A 21437-nucleotide genomic window follows, 5' to 3' on the forward strand; every position below is an offset into this window, starting at 1 on the left:
GCAGACTACCTATTTATCATTGGTGTGTGTCAGCTTATTAAAACATAAAAAACATGTGCCCCACCATGTTTCACTCCACCAGGAGCATCATCAGGGCTTATGGAGAATATGTCCAAGCCCTGATGACACTCCTGGTGGAGTGAAGCATGGGGAAAAGGGTGTTTGTGGCCCTTTGAGCCATGTGGTGCTAAAGCTCTGTTTCTTTAACATTGGTGTAACACGCCAAGGAAAGTACATACAGGAGCAGGGACTCCTGTCTATTGTCGAACTCCCTGCTCCTGTAGCTACAGAACTGTGTACATCACTGCCTACTGTACATTAAGTTCAAGTTCTGGTTGTGACACAGCTGGAAGGAGAATATTGAGAGTGCATCCTTTTGTACAGCACCATAAATCAAGTTAGTGCTATATACAGTAAGTAAAGAATAATAAAACTAAGTAGGTAGAAAAAAGAAGATATTAGATAAACAGGGAAGAACATGAATGGTCTCTAAGCCAAGACAAGCTCGGGACCCTCTATACTCACAATTTCCTAGTGTGTACGTAATGTGAACACAGCCTTACTACAATCGTATCGACAACTGGACAACTATTACTATCGGAGAACATCCCGACGAGAATCATTCTGTCTGTGTTCCCAAAGTGATGGTAGATAAAGATGTAATTCCCAACCTAACTTATAGGTTCTGTATAAGGGAGGGTCGTTGCATGAAATACTGTCTACTAACTAGTAATACATAATATTATAGCAGCGGTATGTGTTACTGGCTCATCATTCATCCTTGCAGACACAAGATGAATAGGAATTCAATGAGCGAAGGCAGAGTACACAGGAGGATCAATGCCCAGCATGAGCTGTGTGTAATATGCGCAACCACCGCAGTCGGATGTGATCGACTAAGAGAAGCACAACAACCCTTTGTAAACGTAATAGTAAATGCAATGTAAATGCGGAGTCACTGTCCATATACTATAGGGGAAGTAGCATTTTAGTTACTATAGGGTGGTGTAGTCTGTACAGGTGAGTGCAGACAGAAGTAGTGAATATGCCATTGTCTCTATGTCCGATTCCCCTACCCCCACACCTGCCATATATGTAGCAGAGCTGAGCTTGTCATTTACTACAGATACCTCCTTCTCTGTTAGTTAGGGCTACAAGCAAACCTATCCCACCATCTCAGCTCAGTGTTAGAGTCAAATGACAAATTCAGCCATGCTACATCTGCACATAGATCACCGCTGTGATCCACTTTACACAGCAGAGCTCTTCATAGCAGACAAGATGGCGATGTGGAGCACAGGGAAAGAGCAAGAAGAGGCCAAGCTGTGAGCAGAGCACTGCAGATCCCCACAGGGAGAGGAAGAGCTCTGCAGGTTGCAGACATGCAAGTTGCTCTTACCTGCAGACGCAGTGCGCTGAGTAGTATGAATCCCCCCGGGCACAGACACAGCAAGGGATGCCCAGCCCCAGATAATAATAGCAGAGGGGGGTTACTGCCAGGCACAGGAGCTGGCGGACACAGGGAGAGAGGAGGGGGGATCCTCAGCCACTGGGAAGAGGGGAGGGAGACAGACTGCAGAGGAGGAGAAGGAGGAGGAAGGGCAAAGCTACTACAAGGAGGATGAGAGAAGGGTGAGGGGATCAGGGAGGCTGAGGATACACCACACACAAAGAGGAAACTACAACAATAATTCTATGGCATCACACCGGCTGCTACCGTATCATTACAGGCTACATACAGGATACTATGTGTCTGTATCATCTGCAGCTGTTGTCCTCTGTGTAAGTCCTGAGAAACAGCTGGCACTGCACTAAACTGCCGAACCGTCTAGACTATAGACATCACATGGGGTCTCTCTCTCCCTCAAAAAAATAAAGGGAACACTAAGATAACACATCCTAGATCTGAATGAATGAACTAATCGTATGAAATACTTTCATCTTAAGGCCCCTTTCATACTATAAAGTTGTTCCGTTAAAAGATCCGTTATAAGCATCCGATAGAAAAGCCTTAAAAGCGGATGCTAAACATCAGTTACAAAATCCCATTCAAGTCTATGTGATTTTTTGATTATCCGTTATGACCCATTATAGCCCGTCATGAATAACAGACATTATTTGTGACGGAAGAAAAAACGGCACATGCACTCATTTTTCTTCCGTCACAAGAAACGGGTAAATTAACGCCTGTTATTTTTAACATTGAAGTCTATGGCAAACGGATGAGCCTTTATGTAATCCGTTTGCACCTGGTTTATAATATCCGTCATTACTTCCGAGCATGCTCAGAAGAGTTGACATCAGCAGACTCCTGCAGTGCTGAGGAACTACTACTACTCCCATCATGGAACAGACTTGTTTCCATGATGGGAGTAGTAGTTCCCTGGCTGCGGGAGTCTGCCGGTGGCTGGGGAGGCTACATTAGTGTTTGTACTACTACCTCCATCATGGAACAGACTCTGTTACATGATGGGGGTTGTAGTAGAGGGGCTGAGGGATTGATTGCACTGGGTCTCACTTCTGAGACCCAATGCGATCAGAAGTTATTAAGCAGGGGAGCCGGCAGTATGGTCCGCAACCCTGCGATGTATCGTGTGTTTTTACTTTCATTTTTAAATCCCCCGCCAGGAGCCCTGAATAGCCTGTACTGAGGAGCCATTCAGGGCTCCCAGCGGGGTTTTTAAAATGAACATTGCGAGTGGCAGCGGGGGCCATTTGTATATTAAAAGCGCTGTGGGGGACAAGATAAATAGCGCTGTAGGGGGGGCAGACATATAGCCTATATATCTAGCCCCCAGCGCATCAGCAGCGCATCAGGCCAGCAGCCAGCCAGCCCGATGATGCTGATGCAATATTTTTCATACATAGCGCTGCAGGGGTATATGTATATAGAAGCGCTGGGGGGGGGCAGACATTTAGCATTACCTGCCCCCCTACAGCACCTCTATATACATATGCCACTGCAGCGCTATTAATGAAAAGTATCATTGGCTGCTGATAGATATATTTTTCACATATAGCGCTGCAGTGGCATAATATGAGAAAAGCGCTGCGGGGGGGGGGGACATTATAAGTGCACTGGTGGGGGGTATATATATATATATATATATATATATATATATAAATGCGCCGGCGGGGGGTCATATCTTTATTAATTACTGCAGGGGGCACATTATAAATGCAACGGTGGGAAGTATATATTTATAAATGCACTGAGGGGGGCATATTATAAATGCGCTGGGGGGCTAGATATGTAGGCTATATGTCTGCCCCCCTTGCAGCGCTACTGTATATATCTTGCCAGCCCAAAGTGCTTTTAATATACATATGGCCCCTGCTGACACTCACAATGTTCATTTTAAAAACCCTGCGAAGAGCCCAGAATGGCTCCTCAGTAGCGGCCATTCAGGGCTCCCGGCGGGGGATGAATATGCCCGTTATTTTGATGGACATTATTCAGCCGTTAGCACCGTTATTTCATCCGTTATTATACATCCGTTTTTACACAGAAAACAAATGTTTAATAACGGATGAATACTCATAGTGTGAAAGGAGCCTTACATAGTTGAATGTGCTGACAACAAAATCACACAAAAATGATCAATGGAAATGAAATTTATCAACCCATGGGGGTCTGGATATGTCCAGTCCATAGCATCAATGCCTTCTTCTTGCAGGAACTGCTGACACACTCCAGCCACATGAGGTCTAGCATTGTCTTGCATTAGGAGGAACCCAGGGCCAACCACACCAGCATTTGGTCTCACAAGGGGTCTGAGGATCTCATCTCGGCACCTAATGGCAGTCAGGCTACCTCTGGCAAGCACATGGAGGGCTGTGCAGCCCCCCAAAGAAATGTCACTCAACACCACTACTGACCCACCGCTAAACCGCTCATGCTGGAGGATGTTGCAGGCAGCAGAACGTTCTCCATGGCGTCTCCAGATTCTGTCACATCTGTCACATGTGCTCAGTGGGACCCTGCTTTCATCTGTGAAGAGCACAGGGCGCCAGTGGCTAATTTGCCAATCTTGGTGTTCTCTGGCAAATGCCAAACATCCTGCACGGTGTTGGGCTGTAAGCACAACCCCCATCTGTGGATGTCGGGCCCTCATACCACCCTCATGGAGTCTGTTTCAGACCATTTGAGTGGACACATGCACATTTGTGGCCTGCTGGAGTTCATTTTGCAGGGCTCTGGCAGTGCTCCTCCTTGCATAAAGGCAGAGGTAGCGGTCCTGCTGCTGGGTTGTTGCCCTCCTACGGCCTCCTCCATGTCTCCTGATGTACTGGCCTGTCTCCTGGTAGCGCCTACAAGCTCTGGACACTACGCTGACAGACACAGAATATCTTCTTGCCTCAGCTCGCATTGATCTGCCATCCTGGATGAGCTGCACTACCTGAGCCACTTGTGTGGGTTGTAGACTCCGTCTCATGCTACCACTAGAGTGAAAGCACCACCAGCATTCAAAAGTGACCAAAACATCAGCCAGGAAGCATAGAGACTGAGAAGTGGTCTGTGGTCAGCACCTGCAGAACCACGCCTTTATTGGGTGTGTGAACCCATACCGAATATCCTGTCCTTAGATCCCGACCTTATATCTCGTCCTCACATTAATATCTCATATCCCCTCCTTATATGTTTTCCTCATATCAGGTTCTCATATTCCGACCTCATATCCTGTCCTAATATCTCATCCACATATTCCAACCTCATATCTCGTCCTTAATATCCCTTCCTCATATCCCGTCCTCATATGCTGACCTGATATATCATCCTTGTATCTCGTCCCTAATATCCCTTCCTTATATCCCGTCCTCATATCTCATCTTCATATTCCAACCTTATATCCCGTCCTCATATCTCATCCTCATATCTTGTCCTCATATTCCAACTTTATATATATATATATATATATCTCGGCCTCATATCCCGATCTCATATCTCATCCTCATTCCAACCTTACTTCTCATCCTCATATCCCGTCCTCATATTCCAACCTTATATCTCGTTCTTATATCCCGACCTCATATCTTGTCCTCATATCCAGTCCTCATATCTCATCCTTATTTAAACCTTACATCTCATCCTCACATCCCGTCCTCATATTCCAACCTTATATCTCGTCCTCATATTCCAACTTTATATCTGGTCCTCCTATACCGACCTTATATCCCATCCTCATATCTCATCCTCATATTCTAACTTTATATCTTGTCCTTATATCCTGTCCTCATATCTCGTCCTCATATCCTGTCCTCATATGTCGTCCTCTTATCCCTTGTAATCTGCAATGGATAAAGGGTAGGAAAATACCCGAAACACGTCTTACCTATGGATGTACATGTAGACTGTCTTTTTCAACAAAGAACGTTTTGCTAACCAAGATACACATCACTGATTTCTCCGGGATAGCGGCATTCTTTGGAGTTTTTTTTTTTCCTATTCTCTTTATTTTCTCCATACTGCATCCGGTGCAACAGTTCCTTTGTAAACTCCTATGGCCTGCAATCCTTTAAATACAGCCGTCACGCCCCCTCCCATAGACTTGCATTGAGGGGGCGGGGCGTGATGTCACACTGGGGCGGAGTCGGGACGTCACGATCTTCCATCCCCCTGGTCGGGAGCCAGACCCTCCAGCGCTTCCGGAGCAGTAACAGGTGGGTGCTGCGTGCTATATTGTGGGGGTCCCTAGCGGCGGGACCCCCGCGATCAGACATCTTATCCCCTATCCTTTGGATAGGGGAAAAGATGTCTAGGGGTGGAGTACCCCTTTAAATCCTGTCCTCTTATCTCATTCTCATATTCCTACTTTATGTCCCTTCCTTATTTCCCCAACTCAACTATTCCCCAAATATTCTGACCTCATATTCTGTCCTCAAATCCCCTCCCCCGCACTAACTTTTCTCTGCACCTGCCTGCCAGGCAGTCTGCAGGATGTTTAAAAGTCCCTGTAATCTTTGCAGTTCGAGAGTAACACGATCAAGAGATGTATGGGAATCCCATAGACTTGCACGGAACTTCACTCACATAAGGGAGTAGATTAGGGTTAAAGGGGTACTCCACTGGCCAGCGTTCGGAACAATTAGGTCCGAACGCTGTGTGCACACTGTGGGTGTCGGCCACTCCCCCTCTGGACGTCACGCCCCCTTAATGCCAATCTATGGGTGGAGGCGAGGCGACCGTCACTGTATATATATATATATATATATATATATATACAGAGTCTCAAATAAGTGAGTCCACCCCTCACACACATATATACAGTATCTCCCATAAGTGAGCCCACCCCTCACATTATATATACAGTATCTCCTATAAGTGAGCCCACCCCTCACATTATATATACAGTATCTCCCATAAGTGAGCCCACCCCTCACATTATATATACAGTATCTCCTATAAGTGAGCCCACCCCTCACATTATATATACAGTATCTCCTATAAGTGAGTCCACCCCTCACATTATATATACAGTATCTCCTATAAGTGAGTCCACCCCTCACATTATATATACATTATCTTCCATAAGTGAGTCCACCCCTCACATTATATACAGTATATCCCATAAGTGAGTCCACCCCTCATATTATATACAGTATCTCCCATAAGTGAGTCCACCCCTCACACACATATATACAGTATCTCCCATAAGTGAGCCCACCCCTCACATTATATATACAGTATCTCCTATAAGTGAGCCCACCCCTCACATTATATATACAGTATCTCCTATAAGTGAGTCCACCCCTCACATTATATATACAGTATCTCCTATAAGTGAGTCCACCCCTCACATTATATATACATTATCTTCCATAAGTGAGTCCACCCCTCACATTATATATACAGTATATCCCATAAGTGAGTCCACCCCTCATATTATATACAGTATCTCCCATAAGTGAGTCCACCCCTCACATTATATATACAGTATCTCCCATAAGTGAGCCCACCCCTCACATTATATATACAGTATCTCCTATAAGTGAGCCCACCCCTCACATTATATATACAGTATCTCCCATAAGTGAGCCCACCCCTCACATTATATATACAGTATCTCCTATAAGTGAGCCCACCCCTCACATTATATATACAGTATCTCCTATAAGTGAGTCCACCCCTCACATTATATATACAGTATCTCCTATAAGTGAGTCCACCCCTCACATTATATATACATTATCTTCCATAAGTGAGTCCACCCCTCACATTATATACAGTATATCCCATAAGTGAGTCCACCCCTCATATTATATACAGTATCTCCCATAAGTGAGTCCACCCCTCACACACATATATACAGTATCTCCCATAAGTGAGCCCACCCCTCACATTATATATACAGTATCTCCTATAAGTGAGCCCACCCCTCACATTATATATACAGTATCTCCTATAAGTGAGTCCACCCCTCACATTATATATACAGTATCTCCTATAAGTGAGTCCACCCCTCACATTATATATACATTATCTTCCATAAGTGAGTCCACCCCTCACATTATATATACAGTATATCCCATAAGTGAGTCCACCCCTCATATTATATACAGTATCTCCCATAAGTGAGTCCACCCCTCACATTATATATACAGTATCTCCCATAAGTGAGCCCACCCCCTCACATTATATACACAGTATATCCCATAAGTGAGTCCACCCCTCACATTATATACAGTATATCCCATAAGTGAGTCCACCCCTCACATTATATACACAGTATCTCCCATAAGTGAGTCCACCCCTCACATTATATATACAGTATCTCCCATAAGTGAGTCCACCCCTCACATTATATATACAGTATCTCCCATAAGTGAATCCACCCCTCACATTATATATACAGTATCTCCCATAAGTGAGTCCACCCCTCACATTATATATAGTATCTCCCATAAGAGAGTCCACCCCTCACATTATATATACAGTATCTCCCATAAGTCAGTCCACCCCTCACATTATATATAGTATCTCCCATAAGTGAATCCACCCCTCACATTATATATACAGTTTCTTCCATAAGTCAGTCCACCCCTCACATTATATATACAGTATCTCCCATAAGTGAGTCCACCCCTCACATTATATATACAGTATATCCCATAAGTGAGTCCACCCCTCACATTATATATATAGTATATCCCATAAGTGAATCCACCCCTCACATTATATATACAGTATCTCCCATAAGCGAGTCCACCCCTCACATTATATACAGTATCACCCATAAGTGAGTCCACCCCTCACATTATATATACAGTATCTCCCATAATTGAGTCCACCCTTCACATTATATACAGTATCTCCCATAAGTGAGTCCACCCCTCACATTATATATAGTATCTCCCATAAGTGAGTCCACCCCTCACATTATATACAGTATCTCCCGTAAGTGAGTCCACCCCTCACATTATAAACACAGTATCTCCCATAAGTGAGTCCACCCCTCACATTATATACAGTATCTCCCATAAGTGAGTCCACCCCTCACATTTGTTACGCCGAGCGCTCCGGGTCCCCGCTCCTCCCCGGAGCGCTCGCGGCGTTCACCTTCTCGCAGCGCCCCGGTCAGACCCGCTGCATTAATGTCACTGTCATTAATGTCACCGGCGCTGCGGGAGCGCTGCATTAATGTCACCGGCGGGGATGCGTAGCGGGACGCACCCGCTCGCGGCTCGCGTCCCAGTCACCTCACCTGTCATGTCCCCCGTCGGCTCAGTCCCGGCAAGCGTGGCCCCGCTCCCTAGGGCGCGCGCGCGCCGGCTCTCTGTGATTTAAAGGGCCAGTGCGCCACTGATTGGCGCCTGGCTCAATCAGTGCTCACACCTGTGCCCTCATTATAAAACCTCACTTCCCCTTTCCAGCATTGCCGGATCTTGTTGCCCTTGTGCCAGTGAAAGCGTTCCTGTGTATATCCCAAGCCAGTGTTCCAGACCCTCTGCCGTTACCCCTGACTACGATCCTTGCTGCCTGCCCTGACCTTCTGCTACGTCCAATCTTGCTCTTGCCTAATCCCTTGTACCGCGCCTATCTCAGCTGTCAGTTGGGGTTGAGTCGCTATCGGGTGGAACGACCTGGGGGTTACCTGCCGCTGCAAGTCCATCCCGCTTTGCGGCGGGCTCTGGTTAAAACCAGTAACCCCTTAGACTCCGTTCCCCTGGTACGGCCCACGTCATCACACCACTGACACAGAGGATCCACCACCAGTATCCTCACAGTATCCGGATCCTGACAACATTATATATACAGTATATCCCATGAGTGAGTCCACCCCTCACATTATATACAGTATCACCCATAAGTGAGTCCACCCCTCACATTATATATACAGTATTTCCCATAGGTGAGTCCACCCCTCACATTATATATACAGTATCTCCCATAAGTGAGTCCACCCCTCACATTATATATACAGTATATCCCATAAGTGAGCCCACCCCTCACATTATATATACAGTATCTCCCATAAGTGAGTCCATCCCTCACATTTTTGTAAATCTTTTATTCTATCTTTTCATAAGACAACACTGAAGAAATGTACTACAATCTGCTACAATGTAAAGTAGTGTGTGCACAACCTGTATAACAGTGTTTAACCTGTTAAGGACGTAGAGCGTACTTGTACGCCCTACGCCCGGTCCCGGTGTTTAAAATGGGGTCACACCGTGACCCCGCATCACACCGGGTCAGTCCCGGCTGCTATTCATAGCCAGGACCCTGGGCTAACAGCCCGTGGCACCGATCGTTGTGCCGCACGCTATTAACCCTTCAGTTGCAGCAATCAAAGTTGACTGCCGCGTCTGAAAGAGAAAGTAAACGCTTCCTGGCAGCTCAGTCGGGCTGATCAGGACATCGCGATAAAATCGCGATGTCCCGATCAGCTAGGACGCAAGCGGAGGTCTCCTTACCTGTCTCCGCGGCGTCCAAATGGCGATTGATTGCTGCAAGCCTGAGCTACAGTCTAGAGCAATCAAGCCCCTAACTCGCTGATCCATGCAAAGCTATGGCTTTTCAGGGATCAGCATAAGAGATCAGTGTTTGCAATGCGATAGCTCCCTATGGGAGCTATAGCACTGCAGAAAAAAAAAAGTAAAAAAAAAAAAAGTTAACAAAGGTCATTTAACCCCTTCCTTAATAAAAGTTTGAATCACCCCCCTTTTCCCATTAAAAAACTGTGTAAATAAAAATAAACATATGTGGTATCGCCGCGTGCGGAAATGTCCGAACTATAAAAATATATTGTTAATTAAATCACAAGGTCAATGGCGTACGCGCAAAAAAATTCCAAACTCCAAAATAGCGTATTTTTGATGACTTTTTATATCATGAAAAAATTAATAAAAAGCGATCAAAAAGTTCGATCAATACAAAAATTGTACACATAAAAACTTCAGAACATGGCGCAAAAAATTTGTCCTCATACTGGCCCGTACGTAGAAAAATAAAAAGTGACAGGGGTTAGAAAATGAGAATTTTTAACATATAAATTTTCCTACATGTAGTTATGATTTTTTTCCGAAGTATGACAATATCCAACCTATATAAGTAGGGGATCATTTTAACCGTATGGACCTACAGAATAAAGATCAGGTGTTATTTTTACCGAAAAAAGTTACATAATTAAATTTTTTCTTCAATTTTGTCGCACAATTAATTTTTTTTCCGTTTTGCCGTGGATTTTTGGGTAAAATGACGGTCAGTGCAAAGTAGAATTGGTGACGCAAAAAATAAGCCATCATATGGAATTCTATGTGCAAAATTGAAAGCGTTATGATTTTTAGAGGGTGATGAGAAAAAAAATGAAAATGCAAAAGCGGAAAAACCCTGCGTCCTTAAGGGGTTAATGTTCTGCCCCCATAAAATAACCAAATTGAGCCCACATTGTTAATATATTGTGTGGCCATCATTATTTTCCAGCACTGCCTTAAGCCTTCTGGACATGGGGTTCACCAGAGCTTTACAGGTGGTCACCGTAGTCCTCTTCCACGACAACATCACGGAGCTGGTGGATTTTAAAGACCTTGAGCTCCCCACCTTCTGATTGAGGGGTCCCCACAGATGCTCAATAGAGTTTAGGTCTGAAGACATATTTAGCAAGTCCATCACTTTTACCCTCAGCTTCGTTAGCAAGGTAGTGATGGTCCTGGAGGTGTTTGAAGTTGTTATCATGTTGGAATACTTTCCTGTGGCCCAGTCTATGATGGGAGGGGATCATGCTCGGCTTTAGTATGTCACAGTACATGTTGGCATTTATGATTCCCCCAATGGTAGCTAGATCGTACTGCAGGACATGGTTCCAGTAATTCACGTCCTTAGTCTACTTGTCTTGAGCAAACTGTTTGTAGTATTTCTTGTGCATCACATTTAGAAGATGCTTCCTTCTGGGATGACAGCCATTCAAACCAATTTGATGCAGTGTATGGCGTATGGTCTGAGCACTGACAGGATAACACCCACCCATTTAACCTTTGCAGGAATACTGGCAGCACTCATACATATATTTCCCAAAGACAACGTCTGCATAAGATGCTGAGCATGTGCACTCAACTGACCTGTGAAACTGCTGTATGGTAATTTCCACTGTGTTCCAGATCAGTTTCAGGGTGTTGGCAATCTTCTTATAGCCTAGGCCATCTTTTTTTTTTTAGCACCAATTCTTTTTTTCAGATCCTCAGAGAGTTCTTTACCATAAGGTGTCATGCTAAACTTTTAGTGACCAGTATTAGAGAGTGTGAGAGCAATAACACCAAATTTAACACACCTGCTCCCCATTCACACCTGAGACCTTGTAATACTAACAAGTCACATGACACTGGGAAAGGAAAATGGCTGATTGGGTCTAATTTGTACATTTTCACTTAGGGGTGTACTTACTTTTCTTGCCCAGGTTTAGACATTAAAGGGGAACTCCGGTGGAGAACTTTTTTTTTTTTTTTTTAAATCAACTGGTAGGAAGAAAGTTAAATATATTTGTAAATTACTTCTATTAAAAAATCTTCCAGTACTTATTAGTTGCTGAATACTACTGAGGAAATTCTTTTCTTTTTGGAACACAGAGCTGAATCACGAGCACAGTGCTCTCTGCTGACATCTCTGTCCATTTTAAGAACTGTCCAGAGTAGGAGAAAATCCCCATAGCAAACATATGCTGCTCTGGACAGTTCCCAAAATGGACAGAGATGTCAGCAGAGAGCACTGTGTTCATGATGTCAGCAGAGAGCACTGTGTTCCAAAAAGAAAATAATTACCTCTGCAGTATTCAGCAGCTAATAAGTACTTGAAGTATTAAGATTTTTTAATAGAAGTAATTTACAAATCTGTTTAACTTTCTGCACCAGTTGATTAAAAAAAGTTTTCCACCGGAGTACCTCTTTAATTCCTGTGTGTTAAATTTTTTTGAGGGGACACAACATTAAAGAGGACACAACATTAAAGTGCTTAACGCACCAGGACGTACATTTACATCCTATGCATAACCGCATGCATCAGAGCGATGCTCGTGTCATGTGCGGCAGGTCCCGGCTGCTGATAGCAGCCAGGGACCCGCCCGTAATGGCGGACATCCACGATCACGCGGATGTCCGCCATTAAACCCTCAGATGCCGTGATCAATACAGATCACGGCATCTGCAGCATCGCGGTACTTTGAATGGATGATCGGATCGCCCGCAGCGCTGCCGCAGCGATCCGATCATCCGGCATGGCGGACGAAGGTCCCCTTACCTTGCTCCGGCCGTCTCCCGGGTTCTTCTGCTCTGGTCTGCGATCAAGCAGACCAGAGCAGAAGATGACCGATGATACTGATCAGTGCTGTGTCCTATGCATAGCACTGAACAGTACTAGCAATCAAATGATTGCTATAAATAGTCCCCTATGGGGACTATTAAAGTGTAAAAATAAAAGTAAAAAAAGCTAAAAATAAAAGTGAAAAAAATTTGAAAAACCCCCTCCCCCAATAAAACGTAAATTGTCCCATTTTCCCTATTTCACCCCCAAAAAGTGTAAAAAAAAAAATGTTATATACATATTTGGTATCGCCATGTGTGTAAATATCCCAACTATTAAAATAAAATGTTAATGATACCGTACGGTGAACGGCGTGAACGTAAAAAAAAAAAAAAAAGTCCAAAATAGCTGCTTTTTTATAACATTTTATTCCCAAATAAAAAAATAAAAAAAAGGATTAAAAGTTTTATATGGTATCAATAAAAAGTGCAGATCATGGCGCAAAAAATTTGCCCTCATGCCGCTGCTTATACGTAAAAATGAAAAAGTTATAGGTCTTCAAATTAGGGGAATTTTAAACGTACTAATTTGGCTAAACAGTTTGCGATTTTTTTTAAGCGCAACAGTAATAGAAAATTATATAATCATGGGTATCATTTTAATCATATTGACCCAAAGAATAAAGAACACGTCATTTTTACCGTAAATTTTACGGCGTGAAAAAGAAACCTGCCAAAATTTGCAAAATTGCGGTTTTCTTTTTAATTTTATGGTTGTGCCATACATTTTATGGTAAAGTGAGTGATGGCATTACAATGGATAGCATAACTGATCATGCAAAAAACAAGCCCTCATACTAGTCTGTGGATGAAAATATAAAAGAGTTATGATTTTTTCAAGGCGAGGAGGAAAAAACGAAAACGTAAACATCCTGAGTCCTTAAAGGGGTACTCCGGTGAAAACCTTTTTTCTTTTAAATCAACTGGTGCCAGAAAGTTAAACATATTTGTAAATTACTTCTATTAAAAAATCGTAATCCTTCCTGTACTTATTAGCTGCTGAATACTACAGAGGAAATTCTTTTCTTTTTGGAATGCTCTCTGATGACATCACACACACAGTGCTCTTTGCTGACGTTATAATAATAATAATAATAATAAGTCTTTATTTATTTATTGTTGTCCTTAGTGGGATTTGAACCCAAGGCCCCAGTGCTAACCACTAAGCCACCATGCTACCCTTAGCATACATATGCTATGCACGGTTGCTAAAATGGACAGAGATGTCAGTAGAGAGCACTGTGCTCGTGATGTCATCAGTGTTCCAAAAAGAAAGGAATTTCCTCTGTAGCATTCAGCAGCTAATAAGTACTGGAAGGATTAAGATTTTTTAATAGAAGTAATTTACAAATATGTTTAACTTTCTGCCACCAGTTGATTTAAAAGAAAAAAGGTTTTCACCGGAGTACCCCTTTAACCCTTTAAGGACCAAGGGTGTACAGGTACGCCTTTGCTCCCTGGTACTTAAGGACCAAGGGCGTACCTGAATTTCGGGTCCGGGCCGGGGTGACTTCTGATATCTATCAGCAGGCACCCCGCGCAAATGCCCTGGGGGGTCATTAGTCCCCCCCATGTCAGCGATCGGCGCAAATCGCAAGTGAATTCACACTTGCGATTTGCGCCGGTTCCGGGTCATTATGGGTCTATGGTGACCCGGAATAGAAAGGGGATCGCGGATGCCCTAGACACCCACGATCCCCCTGTAGCGATAGGAGTGAGGTGGCAGAGGTGCCACCCCTCCTATCTCTGCTATTGGTGGTCTAGACACGACCACCAATAGCAGATCGGGGGCGGAGGGGTTTACTTTCGGTTTCCCCGTTCTGCCCACCCACAATAGGCGGGGCAGGACGGGGAAACCGACAGGGACCGGCGCCGAAGATCCACTTACCCATCTACGACGGCAGTGGCGGCAGTGGGCGACGATCGGCGGAAGAAGGGGACGGCGACGCAGCTTCCTGGATCCGACGGAAGCCGGTGAGTTACTTAGCAACATCTGGAGGGCTACAGTCTGAGACCACTATAGTGGTCTCTAAACTGTTACCCTCCAGATGTTGCAAAGCTACAACTCCCAGCATGCCCAGAGAGCTGTTTAGGCTTGCTGGGAGTTGCAGTTTTGCAACAGCTGGAGGTCTACAGTTTGAGACCACTGCAAAGGGATCTCTATACTGTGCACCTCCAGATCTTGCAAAACTACAACTCCCAGCATGCCCAGACAGCAGTTTGCTGTCTGGGCATGCTGGGAGTTGTAGTTTTGCAACATCTGGAGGTCCACAGTTTGGAGACCATTATGCAGTGGTCTCTAAACTATAGCTCTCCAGATGTTGCAAAACTGCAACTCCCAGCACGCCTAAACAGCAAACAGCTGTCTCTGCATGCTGGAAGTTGTAGTTGCGATCCCTTCAGCTGTTGCATAACTACATCTCCCAGCATGCCTTTCGTCGATCAGTACATGCTGGGAGTTGAAGTTTTGCAACAGCTGGAGACACACTGCTTGGAAAATACTGAGTTAGGTAACAGAACCTAACTGAAGGTTTTCCAACCAGTGTGCCTCCAGCTGTTGCAACATTACAACTCCCAGCATGCACGGTCTGTCAGTACATGCTGGGAGTTGTAGTTTTGAAACAGCTGGAGGTTTCCCCCCCCCATGTGAGCGTACAGGGTACATTCACACTGGCGGGTTTACAGTAAGTTTTCTGCTTCAAGTATGAGCTGCAGCAAATTTTTCGCCGCAGCGCAAACTCCTAGCGGTAAATTCACTGTAAACCTCCGTCAGTGTGAACGTACCCTAAAAAAACTACACTACACTTACACATAATAAAGGGTAAAACACTACATTTACACCCCCTTACACTGTCCCCCCAATAAAAATAAAAAAAGTATTGTACGGCAGCGTTTACAAAACAGAGCCTCCAGCTGTTGCAAAACAACAACTCACAGCATTTCCGGACAGCCACTGACTGTCCAGGCATGCTGGGAGTTTAGCAACAGCTGGAGGCACCCTGTTTGGGAATCACTGGCGTAGAATACCCCTATCTCCACCCCTGTGCAATCCCTAATTTAGTCCTCAAATGCGCATGGCGCTCTCTCACTTCAGAGCCCTGTCATATTTCAAGGAAACAGTTTAGTGCCACATATGGGGTATCTCCGCACTCGGGAGAAATTGCACTACTAATTTTGGGGGCTTTTTTTCCTTTTAACCCTTATGAAAAAGAAAAGTTGAGGTCTACACCAGCCTGTTAGTGTAAAAAAAATTTTTTTTTTACACTATCATGCTGGTGTTGTCCTTTACTTTTTATTTTCACGGGAGGTAAAAGGAAAAAAAGACCCCCAAAATGTGTAACACAATTTCTCCTGAGTATGGAAATACCCCATATGTGTCCGTAAAAAGCTCTGCGGATGCACAACAAAGCTCAGGATTGAGAGCGCACCATGTACATTTGAGGCCTAAATGGGTGATTTGCACAGGGGTGGCTGATTTTACAGCGGTTCTGACATAAACCCCAAAAAATAAATACCCACATGTGACCCCATTTTGGAAACGACACCCCTCACGGAACGTAACAAGGGTTATAGTGAGCCTGAACACCCCACAGGTGTTTGGCAAATTTTCAATAAAGTTGGATGGGAAAATGAAAAAAAAAAATTGTTTCACTAAAATGCTGGTATCACCCTAAATTTTTCATTTTCACAAGGGAAAATAAAAAAAAGCCCCCCAAAATTTGTAACCCAATTTCTTCTGAGTAAGAACATACCCCATATGTGGATGTAAAGTGCTCTATGGGTGCACTACAATGCTCAGAAGAGAAGGAGCGCCATTGGGATTTTGAAGAGAAAATTTGTCCGGAATTGAAGGCCACTTGTGTTTACAAAGCCCCCATGGTACCAGAACAATGGACCCCCCCCCCATATGTGACCCAATTTGGAAACTACACCCCTCATGTAATGTAATAAGGGGTACAGTGAGCATTTATGCCCCACAGGTGTCTGACAGATTTAATTTTCCATTTGCACAGCCCACTGTTCCAAAGATCTGTCAAACGCCAGTGGGGTGTAAATGCTCACTGCACCACTTATTAAATTCTGTGAGGGGTGTAGTTTCCAAAATAGGGTCACATGCTTTGTAAATGCACATGGCCCCTTACTACCATTCCAAACAAATTCTCTTTCCAAAAGCTCAATGGTGCTCCTCCTCTTCAGAGCATCGTAGTTCGTCTGTAGTGCACTTCAGGTCAACTTATGGGGTACCTCCATACTCAGAAGAGATGGGGTTACAATTTTTGGAGGGTATTTTCTGCTATTAACCCTTGCAAAAATGTGAAATTTGGGGGGAAACACACATTTTAGTGAATTTTTTTTTCTTTTTTTTCATATGCAAAAGTTGTGAAACCCCTGTGGGGTATTAAGGCTCACTTTATTCCCTGTTACGTTCCTCAAGGGGTCTAGTTTCCAAAATGGTATGCCATGTGTTTTTTTTTTGCTGTTCTGGCACTATAGGGGCTTCCTAAATGCAACATGCCCCCCGAGCAAAATTTGCTCTCAAAAAGCCAAATATCACTCCTCTTCTGAGCATTGTAGTTCACCCGTAGTGCACTTCAGGCCAACTTATGGGGTACCTTTATACTCAGAAGAGATGGGGTTACAATTTTTGGGGGGTATTTTCTGCTAGTAACCCTTGCAAAAATGGGAAATTTGGGGGGAAACACACATTTTAGTGAAAAAATTTTTTTTTTTACATATGCAAAAGTCGTGAAACACCTGTGGGGTATTAAGGCTCACTTTATTCCTTGTTACGTTCCCCAAGGGGTCTAGTTTCCAAAATGGTATGCCATGTGTTTTTTTTTTTTGCTGTTCTGGCACCATAGGGGCTTCCTAAATGCAACATGCCCCCCAAAAACCATTTCTGAAAAACGTACTCTCCAAAATCCCCTTGTCGCTCCTTCGCTTCTGAGCCCTCTACTGCGCCCGCCGAACAATTTACATAGACATATGGGGTATGTCCTTACTCGAGAGAAATTGGGCTACAAATATAAGTATACATTTTCTCCTTTTACCCCTTGGAAAAATTCAAAAATTGGGTTTACAAGAACATGCGAGTGTAAAAAATGAAGATTGTGAATTTTCTCCTGCACTTTGCTGCTATTCCTGTGAAACACCTAAAGGGTTAAAACACTTACTGATTATCATTTTGAATACTTTGGGGGGTGTAGTTTTTATAATGGGGTCATTTGTGGGGTATTTCTAATATGAAGACCCTTCAAATCCACTTCAAACCTGAACTGGTCCCTGAAAAAAAGCGAGGTTCAAAATTTTGTGAAAAATTGGAAAATTGCTGCTGAACTTTGAAGCCCTCTGGTGTCTTCCAAAAGTAAAAACACATCAATTTTATAATGCAAACATAAAGTAGACATATTGGAAATGTGAATAAAAAAAAAAAATTTTTTTTGAATATCCATTTTCCTTACAAGCAGAAAGCTTCAAAGTTAGAAAAACGCTAAATTTTCAAATTTTTCATCAAATTTTGGGATTTTTCACCAAGAAAGGATGCAAGTTACCACAAAATTTTACCACTATGTTAAAGTAGAATATGTCACAAAAAAAAACAATCTCGGAATCAGAATGATAACTAAAAGCATTCCAGAGTTATTAATGTTTAAAGTAATAGTGGTCAGATGTGCAAAAAAACGCTCTGGTCCTATGGTGTAAAATGGCCTGGTCCTTAAGGGGTTAAGGCTCAAATGGGCTAAGTCCTTAAGGGGTTAAATATACATTTATTTAAAAAAAAATTAAGAAAATGAAAATAGCCACCTCTAGGGGTCATCTATCTTTATGCAGACAGATAACTCTGTATTTTGTTGCATACTGAATACCGTCTACAAAGTGTGTTGGTATCCAGTATATAAGATCACTGCTGCACCACTACAGCCTTTTGCTGTTCCTAAATTACAACTCCCATAATGGGAGTTGTAGTTTCACAACAGCTGGGGATTTTTTTTTTGTAAAACTCTGTGTTAGGGCTGTGTTTTCTCCAGCTGTGTGCCCCAAGCTCTTTAAAAACTACAGACAAAGGATGTGTGGGCATGCTGGGAGTTGTAGTTTTGAAACAGCTAAAGGCAACTCTGCTCTAACACAGTGCTTTATAAACACTGCAGCTCCAGCTGTTGTAAAACTACAACTCCCAGCATACTTGAACAGCCAAAGCTTTCTCTGACTCCTGAATGACAAAGAAGCTGATCAGACATTCAGGAGTCTGTGAAAGCTGAATGACACACATAGTGACAGCTATGTTGATTAGCATCCAGCTTTACTAGGAACAGATAGAAAATGTATGCATAAAGACTACTGTGCTTTTATCACTAAAATCCTTGCACTAATTTAGAAAGATCTAGTTTTATATTTACACATTTTATATTGTTATAAACTCACCATAATGTCTTAGGAATACTGCAGGCAAACTCCAATAATCTTCCTCTCTTTGTGACAAGTACAACATAAAACCAGAGAGGAAAGGGTTATAGAGTGTAGTGTTTTACAGACTGCCAGGCTGCTCCCAGACTCAGAGCAGATGAGTCATCACAGTGAGGGAGAGAGATGGACACACCCTCCACAAGGCAAGAAGACAAAGCAAGTGAGCAACATATAAATGCTATTTGTTAGGGATATATAGGTCGTTGACACAAACAATATATGTACATGATAAGGATTAGGTAGTAAGTAACATGTCACTTTTTTTTTTTTTTTGCAATATGACGGGTATGCTTTAAACACTGTTATACAAGCTGTGCACCCACTACTCTACATTGTGGCTGAGGGTAATTTCTTCAGTATAGTCACATAAAAAAGTATAACATTTACATATTTACAGCATATCTGCAAGGTTTATCCCATTAATCATTTTCATACCACAAACCCTATAATGCTGTTATTGGTTGTTTTAATACAATCTGCTATGTTTCTAGAATAAAAAGAATACCTTTTTCGGGTAGGGTCACATGTAGCACATCTGCTGCATATTTGACACTGCAATAGCGCTACTGCCTGTCCCTAGAGTGTGTCTCCAGCAGTTTTTCCCTGTGTCCTGCTCGCAGCAGCAATCCGCCACTATGAGTAGATGTAGCTCCCTGAGCTATGCTGAGAGTGGCTGCAATGCCTGGAGTACACTGTGCATGCGCACGTGCGACTCACAGCTCCCTGTGTGTCTGCTCAAAGCGGTGGATTGCTGCTGCAACCAGGACACAGGGGGAAAACCGCTGAAGGCACACTCTTGGGATGAGCAGTAGCACATCCGTAGTGTCAAATATGCAGTGGATGCTTTACGTGTGACCATTATCTGTTTCCATTTATCAGTCTTCCCCATGTGGCAGCTGACAATATAGTCCAGTGTTTCCCAACCAGTGTGCCTCTAGCCTTTGGCTGTCCAGGCATGTTGGGAGTTGAAGTTTGGTGATAGCTGGAGGCACCCTGGTTGGGAAACACTAATATAGTCTCTTCACAATATAGTAAGCTACACAGAGGTTCTGCTCCTTCCCTGACAAGCAGGACTGTACGCTATTTCTATTGGCTGCTCTACAATGAAGAGAAGATCACTATGCCGAGACCTGAGTGTGAGGTGAGTGACTGAGCATGTGCGTCCACCAGCGCACATTCATCACTGAACCTTGGGCACCCATGATCCTCTCACTGGTTGTCCTTACTTGCAACTTTTTTAGTAGTTACTAACTACTAGAGGCAAACCCAGAAATGTTATTTATGAGGATGGGTCATTGGTCACAAAAACATGATGTGTGCTTTGTAGTGTATCAGGCTGGTATAGCTTTTACTTTCACACTTAACCATCTTGCAATGTATCTGAGTTGGCTTAGCACATAAAAATACTTGCCGACTTATGAGAAGGAACATAGTGGAGACACTTAGGATAGACTTAGAATGCGGCAGTTTTGCCTAGGGACATATTAAAGGGGTACTCACTGCTCATCGTTTGGAACAAACTGTTCCGAACACTGAAGCCGGTGCTGGGAGGTTCGTAACATCATAGTCCGCTCCCTCATGCCACCACACCATGCCCCGCCCCCTCAATGGAAGTCTATGGGACTTGCATTGAGGGTGAGGGGCGTGACTTCACAAGGGGGTTGGGCTATGAGGTCACGAGCTCCCGACACCGGCTCCAGCGTTTGCTCCAAAAGCTGAGCAGCGGAGTACCCCTTTAAATGTGTCTGGGGTACATGATCATTAACCTATTAGGGCCCATCAACTTCCAAAGCCCTCTATGTGCTATTTACTTCAGGGACATCTTGAATGTCAGGGACTCAAGCCTCAGAGAAGAGGATTACCGCGCAGTTACATCAAGTGACTCACATGTGATGTCTTCTTAGACTGGAGTTGTTCACTTTCCCTTTTCTTCCCCATTCTGACCTCTGACCACCATGATGACTTCTCCCACCCATGACTCATCTCATGAAGAATCTGGTTGCTCAGTTTATCTATCTATTTTGCCTCAAACAGTAATATATGCCCCCGTCAGTGCTCCACACATTAATAGTGCCCCTTTATTTCCCAAACATAGTAAAAGTGCAAACATTAAGTGTCCCTATACACAAAAATTATATCACCCTTTGTGTCCCATATAATTCTAGTTTTCTTTTGTGCAT

The 21437-nt window shown here is 43.6% G+C and overlaps 1 protein-coding gene across 2 annotated transcripts in view; it reads right to left on the reverse strand.

Moving 5' to 3' along the window:
- The window catches only part of MSANTD4 (Myb/SANT DNA binding domain containing 4 with coiled-coils), a 33046-nt gene extending 31402 nt beyond the window's left edge, over positions 1-1644 (reverse strand). Inside the window, exon 1 of one of the 2 annotated variants that reach the window (XM_056561609.1) lies at positions 1400-1644. The gene's annotated coding sequence lies outside the window, so the exon portion shown is untranslated. The remainder of the gene's footprint in view (positions 1-1399) is intronic. The other variant, XM_056561607.1, reaches the window with a different exon arrangement.
- Positions 1645-21437: the final 19793 nt, after the last annotated feature.

The sequence above is a fragment of the Hyla sarda genome, chromosome 2, assembly GCF_029499605.1.
Source record: "Hyla sarda isolate aHylSar1 chromosome 2, aHylSar1.hap1, whole genome shotgun sequence".
In the NCBI taxonomy this organism is placed as follows: Eukaryota; Metazoa; Chordata; class Amphibia; order Anura; family Hylidae; genus Hyla; species Hyla sarda.